The 14,791-nt window shown below is 42.1% G+C and overlaps 1 protein-coding gene across 1 annotated transcript in view; it reads left to right on the top strand.

The window, feature by feature from the left end:
• Nucleotides 1-14,791, top strand: part of tenm3 (teneurin transmembrane protein 3) — a 3,293,451-nt gene that overhangs the window by 1,643,773 nt on the left and 1,634,887 nt on the right. The window contains exon 7 of the mRNA XM_059644858.1: nucleotides 2,093-2,204. The gene's annotated coding sequence lies outside the window, so the exon portion shown is untranslated. The remainder of the gene's footprint in view (nucleotides 1-2,092; nucleotides 2,205-14,791) is intronic.

Genomic DNA, 14,791 nt, shown 5'->3' with positions numbered 1-14,791 from the left:
TTAAGGACAAGATCACAGCACAACGAGATCCCTGAATGTGTACATGCTCTAAAACAACCTGTTTTGATGTGCTTTGATGCATTTCCAGCACTGGTGGGACTTGAGGTCAGATGTGTTGGACTAAAAGCAGTACCATAATAGTCCCCTCAAGGCAAAAGTTCCTTTTCCACTGCCAGTTGAGGCAGTTACATGGCCAATAATGACTCACATAAGAGCCTGTTACAGAAGGGACTAACCCAGCTTCAAGTATGCCTGCTTGCAAACAACCCTCTGGAAGGTTAAAAATGCATTTTGATTGTCAATATGGGAGGTGGTCTCAATCAAAAACCACTCAATGCCTGTGCAATCACATTGGCATAAGACAGGGTAAGGTTGCTCTGAGTATCCATGTGCCTATCCCCTGATCCAGGTATCATCTGCCCCTGGAAATACACCCTAGTTCCAACATGTAATTTACGTCACCCCTGGATTCTGAGTAATATTCTCCAAGCAGCAAGCATGGCTTTCTACACGGTGCTCCTTGCCTCAAATTAGCCACCAGTTCTTGTTGGGAGGAAAGTGTGCACAGAGAGTGCACTGATTTCCTCAGGACTGCCTGATTCACCAAGAATCCAGCAGGTCTTGCTCAAAGGAAGCAATAACAGTGTCTTGCTAGCTTTTCAACCAGACAAGGCCGCCAGTGGAAGATGTGTACATCATGTCTGATTTTATTGTCTTATGAACATTGAAGCAATCTACTTTGAGATTGGGATAATGGGATCTGGGCATCACTGGTAAGACCTTGAGAAGGTGACAGTGAACCAGCTCAGGGGATGGGAAGGTGCTGTAAAAAAATAAAGCTTGTGGATTTTCAAGACTATCTGGCAACATGAAGTACCTTATAAAAAGAAATGCTTTTCAAAGTGCAGTGACCGTTGTAATGTAGCAAAGGTGGGAACCACGTTGCTGTTTCTGGGAGTTCTCCAAGCTCAGTAAGGAGATAATCTGTTTCCTTTGTGATATTAATTTAGTGAAATATATTAACCAGGGCTCCATGAATAACACAACTGATTTTTAGAAAATTAATGACATATGAGATAAATTTGCAACACACCAAACAAGCAATAGCTGTCGGTGCTGGAATCTGTACTGAAAACAAAAAATGCTGGAAATAACAGTGGGTCAGGCAGCATCCATGGGGAGTGAGCAAGCAAACATTTCAAGTCTAGAGAGATAAACCTAAATTGTTTCATTTTTGTGCTGGAGAGGTAGATTGGGACTCGAACCCAGAAAAGCCAGTGCTTTGGGATCAAAAGTGGTTTATGTTTATTCTGGTCGAATTGGTTCTGAGAAGTTCAATGCATAACCTACAGACGATGCCATTTCATAGAATTCCTACAGCATAGAGTGAAGCCATCTGGCCAGTGGGGTTTATGCTGAACCACCGAAGAGCATCCAGAGCTAATCCATCTCGCCTGCACATCCCTGGACACTAGGTGGGGAATTTAGCATGGCCAATCTACCTGACTGGACTATGGGAGGAAACCAGAACAAACCAGACGAAACCCTTGCAGAATATATAAATTTCACATAGATAGCCACCTGAGGCTGCAATTGAACCTGGGTCCCTGGCACCATAAGGCAGCAGTGCTAGCCATTGTGCCATTGTTCCATCCATATGCACTGTAGTTAGTGCTCAGAAGGTTCAGATAGATGAGCTGTTTTCTGCTCTCTTTGATGCCTCAAACTCACATACCAACTGAGGCGCAACTGATATACATAATTACTTCCAAGTTTTCTTTGTAAAGGAAAAGTTTAGAAAAAATGCAAAATATGTGCTACATAATTAATGAAAAATAGAATTTTAATTAATGAAATAATTACCAACTAGAGCTTTAAATTTTATTGTGATTACATAGAATGGCAAAGCAGTTAAAGTAGGGTTATTACAATAGGTCAATTCTAAATGATTGCATAGCCTGAAGCAAATGGCATGCCTTCACCACATTTAGAAGGTTTCATTTCATATTTACTTCATTGGATATTGGAGACAGCAAAGTGCAATGTAGCCATTGCCAGTTATTACTATTTTTCCCATGTTATTACTATGCAGAATCTGCTGGGACTTCATGAGGCATTGACAACAAATACCCAATGTCATGGTTGGACACGTGCCAGTTCCTGCTAAGTGAAGTCTTGGAAACTTAGCCACAGTCACCTTACAGGTATGATTCAAAGGTTATTGTCTTTTCTATGATGATAAATGTTTCAAAGCAACAAATAATCTGGACATATAACCCTCACCTAATTAAATGTAAATTCAGTATCATTCTTGGTGGCAATCCAGCTGGGTTTTGTTTTGCAATGAAAAATTCAAAAGCGTTCCCAGTATCATATTCCGTGTACATTCTGTTTCAGATTGAAAAATGTAATATTGCAAAGAGATACTATTCAAAACTGCCTTGGGCAGCTGTAACCATCAAAGTACAACACTTGAAGAGCTTTTATATGCATTTGCTGTTTATCGGTCAATTTTTCTCAACTTTGTTAGCTGGTAACAGTGGCTCCTAAGGGACTGCTCAAGGAAAATATGATCAAATAACTGCTTCATCTTTTATTTCAGGCACAAGTGTACATCTCTCACTTGTTTTCCATAATCTGGTGTTTTCAAATCACAACAAAATGTCTGTAGTTGCATAACATCTATGGGAGGGAGTTGTGTAGTTACTGTGGAATCTGATGGGTGTAAGCATGACGAAAGGGAATAGCAGTCAGGGAGCAGATGATGAACACAAAGGGGCAGGTGGCCTGAGGTGCATTTGTTTGAATGCGAGAAGTGTAGAAGGTAAGGCAGATGAGCTTAGGGCTTGGATCGGTACCTCGGAGTATGATGTCATTGCTATTACTGAGACTTGGTTGAGGGAAGGGCATGATTGGCAAAGTTGTCCCAGGATATCAATGCTTCAGGTGGGATAGAGCGAGAAGTAAAAGGGGTAGAGGAGTTGCAATACTGGTCATATTGATATCACAGCTATACTGAAAGAGGGCACTATGGAGGACTCAAGCAGTGAAGCAATATGGGTAGAGCTCAGAAATAGGAAGGGTGCGGTAACAATGTTGGGGCTGTTTTACAGGCCTCCCAACAGCGAGCGTGAGATAGAGGTGCAAATATGTAAACAGATTATGGAAAGGTGTTGGAGCAACAGGGTGGTGGTGATAGGAGATTTTAACTTTCCCAACATTGACTGGGATTCACTGAGTGTTAGGGGTCAAGATGGAATAGAATTCATAAGAAGCATCCAGGAGGGTTTTCTAGAGCAGTATGTCTACAGTCTAACTCGGGAAGGGGCCATACTGGACCTGGTGTTGGGGAAGGAGCCTGGCCAAGTGGTTGAAATTACAGTAGGGACTACTTTGGAAATAGCGACCACAATTCCATAAATTTTACAATACTCATGGACAAGGATAAGAGTGGTCCTAAAGGAAAAATTCTAAACTAGGAGAAGTCAACTATACCAAAATTCGGCAGGATCTGGGTAATGTAGATTGGAAGAAACTTTTTGAAGGTAAATCCACATTTGATATGTGGGAGGCTTTTAAAAAGAGGTTGATTAGCATGCAGGAGAGACATGTTCCTGTGAAATGAGGGATAGGAATGGCAAGATTAGGGAACCCTGGATGACAGGTGAAATTGTGAGACCAGCAAAGAGGAAAAAGGAAGCATACATAAGGTCTAGGCGACTGAAGACAGGCAAAGCTTTGGAAGAATATCGGGAATTTAGGGCGAATCTGAAATGTGGAATTAAGAGGGCTAAGAGGGGACATGAGATGTTGTTAGCAAACATGGTTAAGGAAAATCCCAAAGACTTTTATTCATATACAAAGAGCAAGAGGGTAACTAGAGAAAGGTTTGGCCCACTTAAGGACAAAGGAGGAAAGTTATGCATTGAGTCAAAGACAATGGGTGACATTCTTAACGAGTACTTTGCATCGGTATTCACCAAGGAGAGGGAAATGACAGATATAGAGGTTAGGGATAGATGTTTGATTACTCTAGGTCAAATCGGCATAAGGAGGGAGGAGGTTTTGAGTATCCTAAAAAGTATTAAGGTGGACAAGTCCCCAGGTCCGGATGGGATCTGTCCCAGCTTATTGAGGGAAGTGAGAGAGGAAATAGTCGGGGCCTTAACAGATATCTTTGCAGCATCCATAAACACAGGTGAGGTCCCGGAGGACCTGAGGCTTGTTAATGTTGTCCCCTTGTTTAAGGAGGGTAGCAAGGATAATCCAGGTAATTATCGACCAGTGAGCCTGACGGTCAGTGGTAGGGAAGCTGCTGGAGAAGAAACTGAGCGATAGGATCTATTCCCATTTGGAAGAAAATGGACATATCAGTGATAGGCAGCATGGCTTTGTGCAGGGAAGGTCATTGTCTTACCATCTTAATAGAATTCTTTGAGGACGTGACAAAGTTGATTGATGAGGGAAAGGCTGTAGATGTCATATACATGGCCTTCAGTAAAGCGTTTGATATGGTTCCCCATGGCAGGCTGATGGAGAAAGTGAAGTCACATGGGGTCCAAGGTGTGCTAACTAGATGGATAAAGAACTGGCTAAGCAACAGGAGACAAAGAGTAGTCATGGAAGGGAGTTTCTCAAATTGGAGACCTGTGACCAGTGGTGTTCCACAGGGATCTGTGCTGGGACCACTGTTGTTTGTGATATACCTAAATGATTTGGAGGAAGGTGTAGGTGGTCTGATTAACAAGTTTGCAAATGACACTGAGATTGGTGGAGTAGCATATAGTAAAGGGGACTGTCAGAGGTTACAGAAGAATATAGATAGTCTGGAGAGTTGGGCAGATAAATGGCAGATGCAGTTCAATCTGGGCAAATGCCTCGTGATGCATTTTGGAAGCTCTGATTCAAGAGAGAACTATACAGTAAATGGAAAAGTCCTGGGGAAAATTGATGTACAGAGAGATCTGGGTGTTCAGGTCCATTGTTCCCTGAAGATGCCAATGCAGGTCAATAGAGTGGTCAAGAAGGCATATGGAATGCTTTCTGTCGTCGGACAGGGTATTGAGTACAAGAGTTGGCAGGTCATGCTACAGTTGTATAAGACTTTGGTTCGGCCACATTTAGAGTACTGTGTACAGTTTTGGTCGCCACATTACCAAAAGGATGTGGATGCTTTGGAGAGGGTGCAGAAGAGGTTCACCAGGATGTTGCCTGCTATGTAGGGTACTAACTATGAAGAACGATTGAGTAGATTAAGATTATTTTCATTAGAAAGACGGAGATTGAGGGGAGACCTATTGAGGTCTACAAAATCATGAGGGGTATAGACAAGGTGGATAGCAAGAATCTTTTTTCCCAGAGTGGGGTCTCAATTACTTGGGGTCATGAGTTCAAAGTGAGAGTCGAAAAGTGTAAAGGAGATATGCGTGGAATGTTCTTTACGCAGAGGGTGGTGGGTGCCTGGAATGCGTTGCCAGCGGAGGTGGTAGACGCAGACACGTTAGTGGCTTTTAAGATATATCTGGACAGGTACATGGATAGGCCAGGAGCAAAGGAATACAGACCCTCAGAAAATAAATGATCGGCTTAGACAGAGGATCTTGATCGGCACAGGCTTGGGGGGGGGGGGGTGCGAAGGGCCTGTTCCTGTGCTCTAATTTTCTTTGTTCTTTGCTTTGTTTATAACATAATGTGGACTTCAGTCTTGAAACATAATATTCAAATTATTTGTATGTCATGTCACTTTCTTTATTTGGAGAACTCGCATTTATGCATTTGCGCCTGTAGCCTATTGAGTTTTATCCGTAATGAGTTAGATTGTATAGGCCAGGGAGGTCCTTAACCAGTGCTGAGGTGATTAGTCTCAACTGGGACAGTATTTGTGGTTTTACATTTGGGTAAGGTAGGGGAAATTACATTATCCTTGTTCCTTATGCCTATCTACTACCATTTGTTGGAATTGCATTTTTTTTTAACATCCTGTTGATGGGAGCACAGGGTTGATGTTCTTCTCCTGTGATTGATTTAGCCTGCTTTCAGGATCAAGGATGAGAAATAGCTATCTTGCTGTGGTACTGTTGGGAACCAAACTCAGAAAGTAGTGAGCTGATGTCCATGTGAAATGAAGTCTTCTAAACAGGCTAGTGTCATACTGCTTACTGCAGACAATGCAACTATTGATGATAGACCTATAGTAATAAGTGTAATTCAAGCTCAGCAAGGAATCGCTCTTTGAGGAATGGATGGAATTGGAGGCTATTGATGGAGGAAGGTGATTGGGAAGAGAGAGAATGATGTCTTTTTGACCATTTTGTACACTGTTTGTTGCTGATGTTGGAGCTTATAAAATATTGACTTGCTGTCCTTATACTGTACTTGATATTGATCAGTCACTTTTTTTTAAAACGGGGTTTAATTGATTGATTAAATGCCTGCCTCTGCACTAAAGACCATCATTTTCAAAATATTTACATTATTGTGTCTGAAGAGTGCAAAATTCTCGTATTACTGATATAGCTCAAGGATTGCATGTTGTTATCATGAAATATATGTTAAATATTATATGTCTACCATGTGTTAAGTGGTTAGGTCATTACGGATCTTCAAGGCTGAAGGAGACAGATTTTTAATCATTAAGAGATTTGAGGGTTATGGAGAAAAGGCAGGAAAGTGGAGTTGAGCTTTGCCAGGTCAGTCACGATTCATCGAATGGTGGAGCAGACTCAATGGGCTAAATGGCCTACTTTTGTTCCTGCATCCTAAGGCCTTGTATACGTGAGGAACTCACAGCACATGGTGGCTAAAAGGTAGGTCAAAGTTAGAATATTGCCTTTCAACCCCAGGAAGTTCAGATGAAGTCAAAAGCTTGTTTTCACTTCGTGACAAAAATTAATCATGAGCAGATCATTTTTACACATTCTGCCTAATACCCTGCGTTTATCGTCAATGTGCAGAATGGAAAAAAAAAGATGCCCTTAAATTTGACTGTCAGTATTTCAAAGCACAATACAATGTATTCCACACTGGGCAAAACTTAGTGCAAAATGTTTGCATCTTACATGAGTCTAGATAATAAGAATGACTGATGCAATAAGGGATGCACTGGTTAAGGTTATGACTGTGGTGCTCTGTTGATGAAAGATAATTGGAACTCAAAAAATATTGATAATGATTTCAAATACTGTAAAAAATTATCTCTGATGTATTTGGTGGTAACATTCATCAGAACAATTAATCGGTTTTGCAAGAAATGAATAGTTCACTGATGTGTTTTGGACCAGGAATGAGTAGGTTCTGTGTATGTGCGCTATTAAAATTAGTTATCAGTAAATGATAGGCAAAAAATCACTCTACAGGAAGTGGGATTAAATTTCCTGCTGTATGTTATTTTGCAAGATGGTCACGACATTTTCAGATCAAAAGGAATTTGCTGTCTATTTGCTGGTAAGGTTTATGACACAGTGAAATGTAATCTTTCAATATGCCTGGTGAAAATATGTATGTTGTGGGAATGCCATGAACATTAATGTATTTCAAGCCATTGTATGTTTACGAAATTTGACATTGCAGCCGTATTCAGACATATTAAAATGAAATCAGATGCCACTTAAGTGTTGCTCAAATTACCTGACAATCCTCCCATTGCTGTCAATTTAACCCTTCGAGCACACCACTTCCTCCTCAGAGATAATAAAATGGATGTAATCAATATCCCCTTGATAGCTTTCAAGTTTACCTTTGGAAGACAAACTACATTATTATCTTCTGTAACTGTGTCATTTAAAAACAGTGGTTATAAAAACTGCAGTGCAGTAGAAGATTTTCCAAGAAATTGCCCTTGGGAATGGGAATTAAGTTCCTGCTGTATACCAGAACAGCCTTGCCCAATAGCAAAGATAAGTACCCATATGCTCACTTCATGTTTTCCATCAGTTTTAAAGATGTTTCAACATGACAGACATAGAGAATTACGAAAACACAGCAGGTTGTGAGTGTCAGTAACCACAGCCATAACTCACTTCTTGCTCATCAGACGTAAGATAAGAAAAATTCTGATGTGCCCAAATGTGAATAGCAGCAGCACCAACGTCTGCAAACTCTTTTGAGGCTACATTGGGCAGATGTCATCAGACTGACAACCCATCTGTCTTCCACAAGCAGCCTGGTTACCAGCTTCAGCTAATGAATGTCTGCTGTAGAGGTTTTGTGAACTGACAATCCTTGCTGTTAGATTGCAGGCCACCTTGTAGGCTCAGAACCTCAATATTAAGTTTCAATGTTAAGCAAGCTACGACTTAACAGAATTATCCTTTTTAAGCCCCATTCAACAGCACTGTTTGTCTCAGTGCCAGATAGGCATTTGTCCAAAAGATTTAAAAGTATTTATTTAAAAGAAAGCATGTTTTATGCTCAACAGACAATTTGACTAACAACCTATCCACTTTCTGGCACATTGTTTTCTGACAAGGATGTTTTATTGTGTGCATATGCATAATGAATGAGACTTTTTTCTTCTGTATCTTGGGATGCAAGCGTTACTGACAAGGCTATCATATGTCACCCTGAACCCTAACTGCCCTTGAGTGATAGTTATCTATTTTCTTGAACAACTGCAAAGATGGATCCACAGTGCTGCTGGGAAGGGTGTTCCTTCATCCTGATGTAGCAACAACGAAGGAATGGTAATGTCATTCCGAGTCAATGGCTTCAATGAGGACACCCAAGTGGTGATGCTCCCACAAGCCTACTCCCCTCATCTCTTTCAGTCACTGGAGTTGTGCCTCTGCAAGATGTTACCAAAACAGGACTAGCAAATTGCTGGATTGCAGCTTGCAAACACAGCCATGGTGCTGGAGAAACTGATTGTTTAAGGTGATAAATGGGGTGTTGATCAAGCAGGTAAAATTTGCAATTGTTGCAGGAGGATTCAGCAGCGTTTTTATTAAAACATGCTGCCACTTTTCAGCCATCAGAGCAACAGTGATATTTCATTATGGAAGTATTAGTATTTTGAAATTAAGTGGAGACATTTTCAATAATGTATGATTGCGGCATGATGTACATGCAGTGAGACATGATACCAAGCCAGCAGAGTAATTATTGATGACTACCACAGCCTTTATTTCAGAGATGCCTGGCTGTTCCCAAAACAGGCATCACTACACTTGGACACCTTCACATGATAGACTAGTGAATGTCAATTAATAATAAGTCAGATCCGTATGCTGTCATGTAGCAAGTAACTTCAGTTTGTTTTTCTGGTTCAAACGTCATTCAGACATCACATACTTCTGTTAGAACCAGGAGAGAAGGGATGTACTGGCTCCCCTTTGGTCAGCCTCCTTGTTTTGTCAGAACATAGGATGTCCATGGCTAACTTTAGAAGTCAAAGCTGGTATCTAATTTAAAGAATAAAAAAAATATGATTTTGCAAATATTGGTGGTGGGTCAGAAGACTGGATAGGCTACAAAGAAAAGCATCAATAAGGGGAGAAAATTAAGGAAAGCTGGCTAGAAATAGCCAGAGACTATTTCCCAGGGTAGAAATGGCTAACACGAGGGGCCATAGTTTTAATCTGGTTGGAGGAAAGTTTAGAGGGGATGTCAGAGGTGGGTTCCTTACATAGAGAGTTGTGAGAGCATGGAATGCGTTGCCAGCAGCAGTTGTGGAAGCAAGGTCATTGGGGACATTTAAGAGACTGCTGGACATGCATATGGTCACAGAAATTTGAGGGTGCATACATGAGGATCAATGGTCGGCACAACAGCGTGGGCTGAAGGGCCTGCTCTGTGCTGTACTGTTCTATGTTCTATGTTCTAAATATGAAAACAGACAGTCAGAGTTTTCTGTAGATCTTGAAAAAGAAGAGTTAACAAAGTGAATGTTGTTCCTATAGGAATTGAATCTGGAAAAATAATAAAGTCACAGTGAATGAATTGAGTGGGTATTTCCCATTCATTTCCACAACAAGGAATTTAAATAGGATCCAAGGAATAGGTGCAAATGAAGAAATGGAAGGAAGGAGAGAGGGGCAAATTTAGAGTAAATTTTTTGGAACTGTAGGCTGATCTGTCTTCGAATCTGAATGGATTTCACCCTAAGGTATAAAAAAAAGAAGAGTCCATCATGTAAAACAGAGATTATGACAGTATTGTTAAACCACGAAGGTGCTTGTGTTGGAACTGTCTTCCTCAAAAGACAATGGAAGTTGAAGTTTTGAATTTTTCAACACAATGGTATTTAAATTTTCGCGAAGCAAAGGGATGAAAGCTTAACAGGGCAGGTGAATATGTAGTGTGACAAGACCAGTCTTTATTAAACGGTGGAACATGCTCAAGGGGTTGTGTGGCTTACTACTGCTCCTACATGTATATTTCTATATAATGTATCTTAACAGATGACTGTATTATGCAAAACCACCAGATCCAAGGACAATACTTAACGAAGAAAAAATTGCTCTTGGCAAACTTGTGATTCACAGAACAGGAATAAAATAAATATGAAATCTTTTCAAAGTAATCTTTTGAATTCTTATAGATTTCTTGGACATACACTTTATACAATGCAACAAAATAAATTGAATTTCCTAAGAAACATTTATTCAGTCTGAGGTACATATTAAATGGGTTCCAATGAAGAATATAATCCCTGAATTTCACATTAATCTGACAGGCATTTAAAAATATAAACTTATAACTTTCCTTTTAATTTGGATAACTCGAGCTATAGAAGATTAAGAAAAAAGTTCTTTTCTTTGAAGATGCAAGTTAGTGTTAGTGACGTTATGTTAAACTACTGTAAGTACAGTTTTACTTTTGATCTCCCAATCTGCACCTTCTCTGCGGTTGTCACACTGTATTCTACACTTTGTTCTGCAACCCTGGTGCACTTTATCTGGTACGATCTACCACGCAAAACAATTTTCACTGTATCTCGGTAAACGTGTCAAGAATAAATCAAACCAAATCCAAAACACCTACAAATTCCATAATCTTCACGCTGATTCCAACTCCTTTCCAGCCAGTGTCACAGACTGAGTCTAACCCATTGCATCTATATCGAATCCTATCTGACCTTTAGTTAAGTGTCTGATTGTGATCTTCAACACTAATACAATGTCCCTCCCCACTGTAAGAGTTATCTATCTCTGTCCTTGTCTTCGGCCCTCAGCACTCATTTTACTACTCAAAATTTGACTGTATCAATGACTCCTAGCCAGGCTTTCAACTTCCCCATGCTTCAACTCATCCACTTCATGTTTCTTAAGTTGCTCTGTGGCCTTTGTGCTCACGAACGTACATTAACTCTTTCTCAGCATGGAGTTTATTCCCTCCATGCCTTCAGCCATCTCCAATTCAATAAGAAATCTGCATTCCTCTGGTTCTATCTTCTTCTGAATCATCTTTTTGCTTCACTCCACCATTTTTAGTCACATTTTCAGAACTCGAAATCTGTACTACAAAATTCCCTTGTTCACCCTCCTGTTTAGAGAAGGTTGTGGTGCACTAGTAATGTCACTGGACTAGTCATCCAGATCCCCTGGTTAATTTTCCAGTGACAAGGGCTTGAGTCCCTTGTGGCTGGTCATGAGATTTGAATCCTCAAAAAATCCGCTTTTGAAATCTGATCTAAAAGCTCATTCCATCATTGTAAAGACCAATGTAGGTCCCTAATGTCTTTTAGGGAAGGAAATTTGCCATTTTTAATTTGTCTAGCCAATAGGTGCCTACAGACTCACAGCAATATGATTAACTTTTAACTTTCTTCTGGGCAACTTGGATGGGCAATAAATGTTTGCTTAGCTTGTGATGTCACATCAATTGAATGAGAGGAAAAGAAAACTCCTTTAAGAAATGATTTGACAGTACTTGCTGGACAATCATGAATGCTCTAAGAATTAAGTGAGCAATCAATCAATCCACTTAAGATTGTCAGGTGGGTTTGCATTGTGTCTCACCATGCTTGCTAGAAGTTTTATAAACAGGAAACTGTCCTTTGCAGGAAAAAGAAACACGTCTTGTCATGGACTCAATTTTGCATGAAAAGAAACCATGGAAGACAGCAGATCCCTAATGCTTTCTCCAACAGCAACATCTTGACCAATCAGAGTGAATGTGGCAACTAACAGTGGGAGACAATGACCTAGTGGTAATATCACTGGATTATTCATCCAGAAACTCATCTGATGTTCTGGGAATCCAGGCTCAAATCCCGTTGCAACAGATGGTGGAATTTGAATTCAGTTAAACAAAATATCTGGAATTAAGAATCTACAGAAGACTATGTTGGAAAAAACTTATCAACACATCCTGTGACAGTGAAGGAACAGCAACATATTTCTAAGTCAGAATGGTGAGTGGCTTGGAGGGGAACTTGGAGGTGGTGAATATCACAGTATAATCTGTGGTTCTGGGACTCTCAAATAATTGAAGGTGCCTCCTGAAGAAAAGGATGTTTCTGTTTTCCCAGATGTCCAAGTTCTTCAAGGACCGCAACTTTCCCCCCACCGTGATCGAGAACGCCCTTGACCGCATCTCCCACATTTCCCGCAACACATCCCTCACACCCCGCCCCCGCCACAACCGCCCAAAGAGGATCCCCCTCGTTCTCACACACCACCCCACCAACCTCCGGATACAACGCATCATCCTCCGACACTTACGCTATCTACAATCTGACCCCACCACCCAAGACATTTTTCCATCCCCACCCCTGTCTGCTTTCCGGAGAGACCACTCTCTCCATGACTCCCTTGTTCGCCCCACACTGCCCTCCAACCCCACCACACCCGGCACCTTCCCCTGCAACCGCAGGAAATGCTACACTTGCCCCTACACCTCATCCCTCACCCCTATCCCAGGCCCCAAGATGACATTCCACATTAAGCAGAGGTTCACCTGCACATCTGCCAATGTAGTATACTGCATCCACTGTACCCGGTATGGCTTCCTCTACATTGGGGAAACCAAGCAGAGGCTTGGGGACCGCTTTGCAGAGCACCTCCGCTCAGTTCGCAACAAACAACTGCACCTCCCAGTCGCAAACCATTTCCACTCCCCCTCCCATTCTTTAGATGACATGTCCATCATGGGCCTCCTGCAGTGCCACAATGATGCCACCCGAAGGTTGCAGGAACAGCAACTCATATTCCGCCTGGGAACCCTGCAGCCTAATGGTATCAATGTGGACTTCACCAGTTTCAAAATCTCCCCTTCCCCAACTGCATCCCTAAACCAGCCCAGTTCGTCCCCTCCCCGCACTGCACCACACAACCAGCCCAGCAATTCCCCTCCACCCACTGCATCCCAAAACCAGCCCAGCCTGTCTCTGCCTCCCTAACCTGTTCTTCCTCTCACCCATCCCTTCCTCCCACCCCAAGCTGCACCCCCATCTACCTACTAACCTCATCCCACCTCCTTGACCTGTCCGTCTTCCCTGGACTGACCTATCCCCTCCCTACCTCCCCACCTATACTCTCTCCACCTATCTTCTTTTCTCTCCATCTTCGGTCTGCCTCCCCCTCTCTCCCTATTTATTCCAGACCCCTCACCCCATCCCCCTCTCTAATGAAGGGTCTAGGCCCGAAACGTCAGCTTTTGTGCTCCTGAGATGCTGCTTGGCCTGCTGTGTTCATCCAGCCTCACATTTTATTATCTTGGATTCTCCAGCATCTGCAGTTCCCGTTATCTCTGTTTCTGTTTTAACCCGGTTTTGTGGGCATGCTAAACTGCCCAAAGTATTCAGGGATGTATAAATTAGGTGGGTTATAAGAAGGATGGGTCTGGGTGGGATGCCCTGGGGCTCAATGTGGATTTGTTGAGCCGAAGGGCCTGTTTCCAAACTGTAGGGATTCTATGATTGCCAAAAACAAGACAGAAAATTTGCAAATACATGTTGGGTTTGTCGGCATTTGAAAGAAAGAAGGCTGCTTTTGCCTCAGAATTATTAAACTATCCTTTCTGTTTACTTGTGGTGGAGGAAGAGGTGTTTGATAACTTAGAGCTTTGGCTAGTACTTAGAACTATGACATTATGGCCATTACAGAGACTTGGCTGAAAGAGGGACAGAACTGGCAGCTGAATATCCCAGGGTTTAGATGTTTTGGATGTGATAGAAATGGAGGTAAAAGGGGTGGGAGAATTGCATTACTGGCAAAGGAGTATCTCTCAGCTGCACTGAGGGAGAATACATCAGAGGACTTGTGCAGCAAGGCAATATGTGTAGAACTCATGATCGGGAAAGGTGAATTCACAATGCTGGGGGTATACTATAGGCCTCCCAACAGCCAGTGGGAGATAGAGGAGAGCATATGTAGGCAGATTTTGGAAAGATGCAAACAGCAGGGTCATTGTGGTGGGTGATTTTAACTTCCCCTGTATTGCCTGGGACTCATTATGTGCTAGGGGCTTGAATCGGGCAGAATTTGTAAACACCATTCAGGAGGGTTTCTTGACACAAGATGGAAGCAGCCCAACCAGAGAAGGGCAGGGAAGACAACATTTTGGGCCAAAACCCTTCATCAGGACTGGGGAGGGGGAGGGGAGCCCAGAAATAAATCGAGGCAGAGGGGTGGGGCTGACGGGAGGGTAGGTGACATGGAGATAGATGGATGCAGGTAGAGCGTTATTGTGATTGGACACCGGGAAGGGTGGAGCAGATAGGAGAGTGGAAAGAAGGACAGGTTGGGGTGTATGTTGAAGCTGGTGAGGTCAATATTCAGGCTACTGGGCTGTAAGCACTCAAGGTGGAATAAGAGGTGTTGTTCCTCCAGTTTATATTTAGCCTCACTAT

This window comes from Stegostoma tigrinum, chromosome 3 (assembly GCF_030684315.1).
Source record: "Stegostoma tigrinum isolate sSteTig4 chromosome 3, sSteTig4.hap1, whole genome shotgun sequence".
Taxonomy (NCBI): domain Eukaryota; kingdom Metazoa; phylum Chordata; class Chondrichthyes; order Orectolobiformes; family Stegostomatidae; genus Stegostoma; species Stegostoma tigrinum.
The sequence above is the reverse complement of the archived record's forward strand: the minus strand, read 5'-3'. Positions and strand labels throughout refer to the sequence as shown.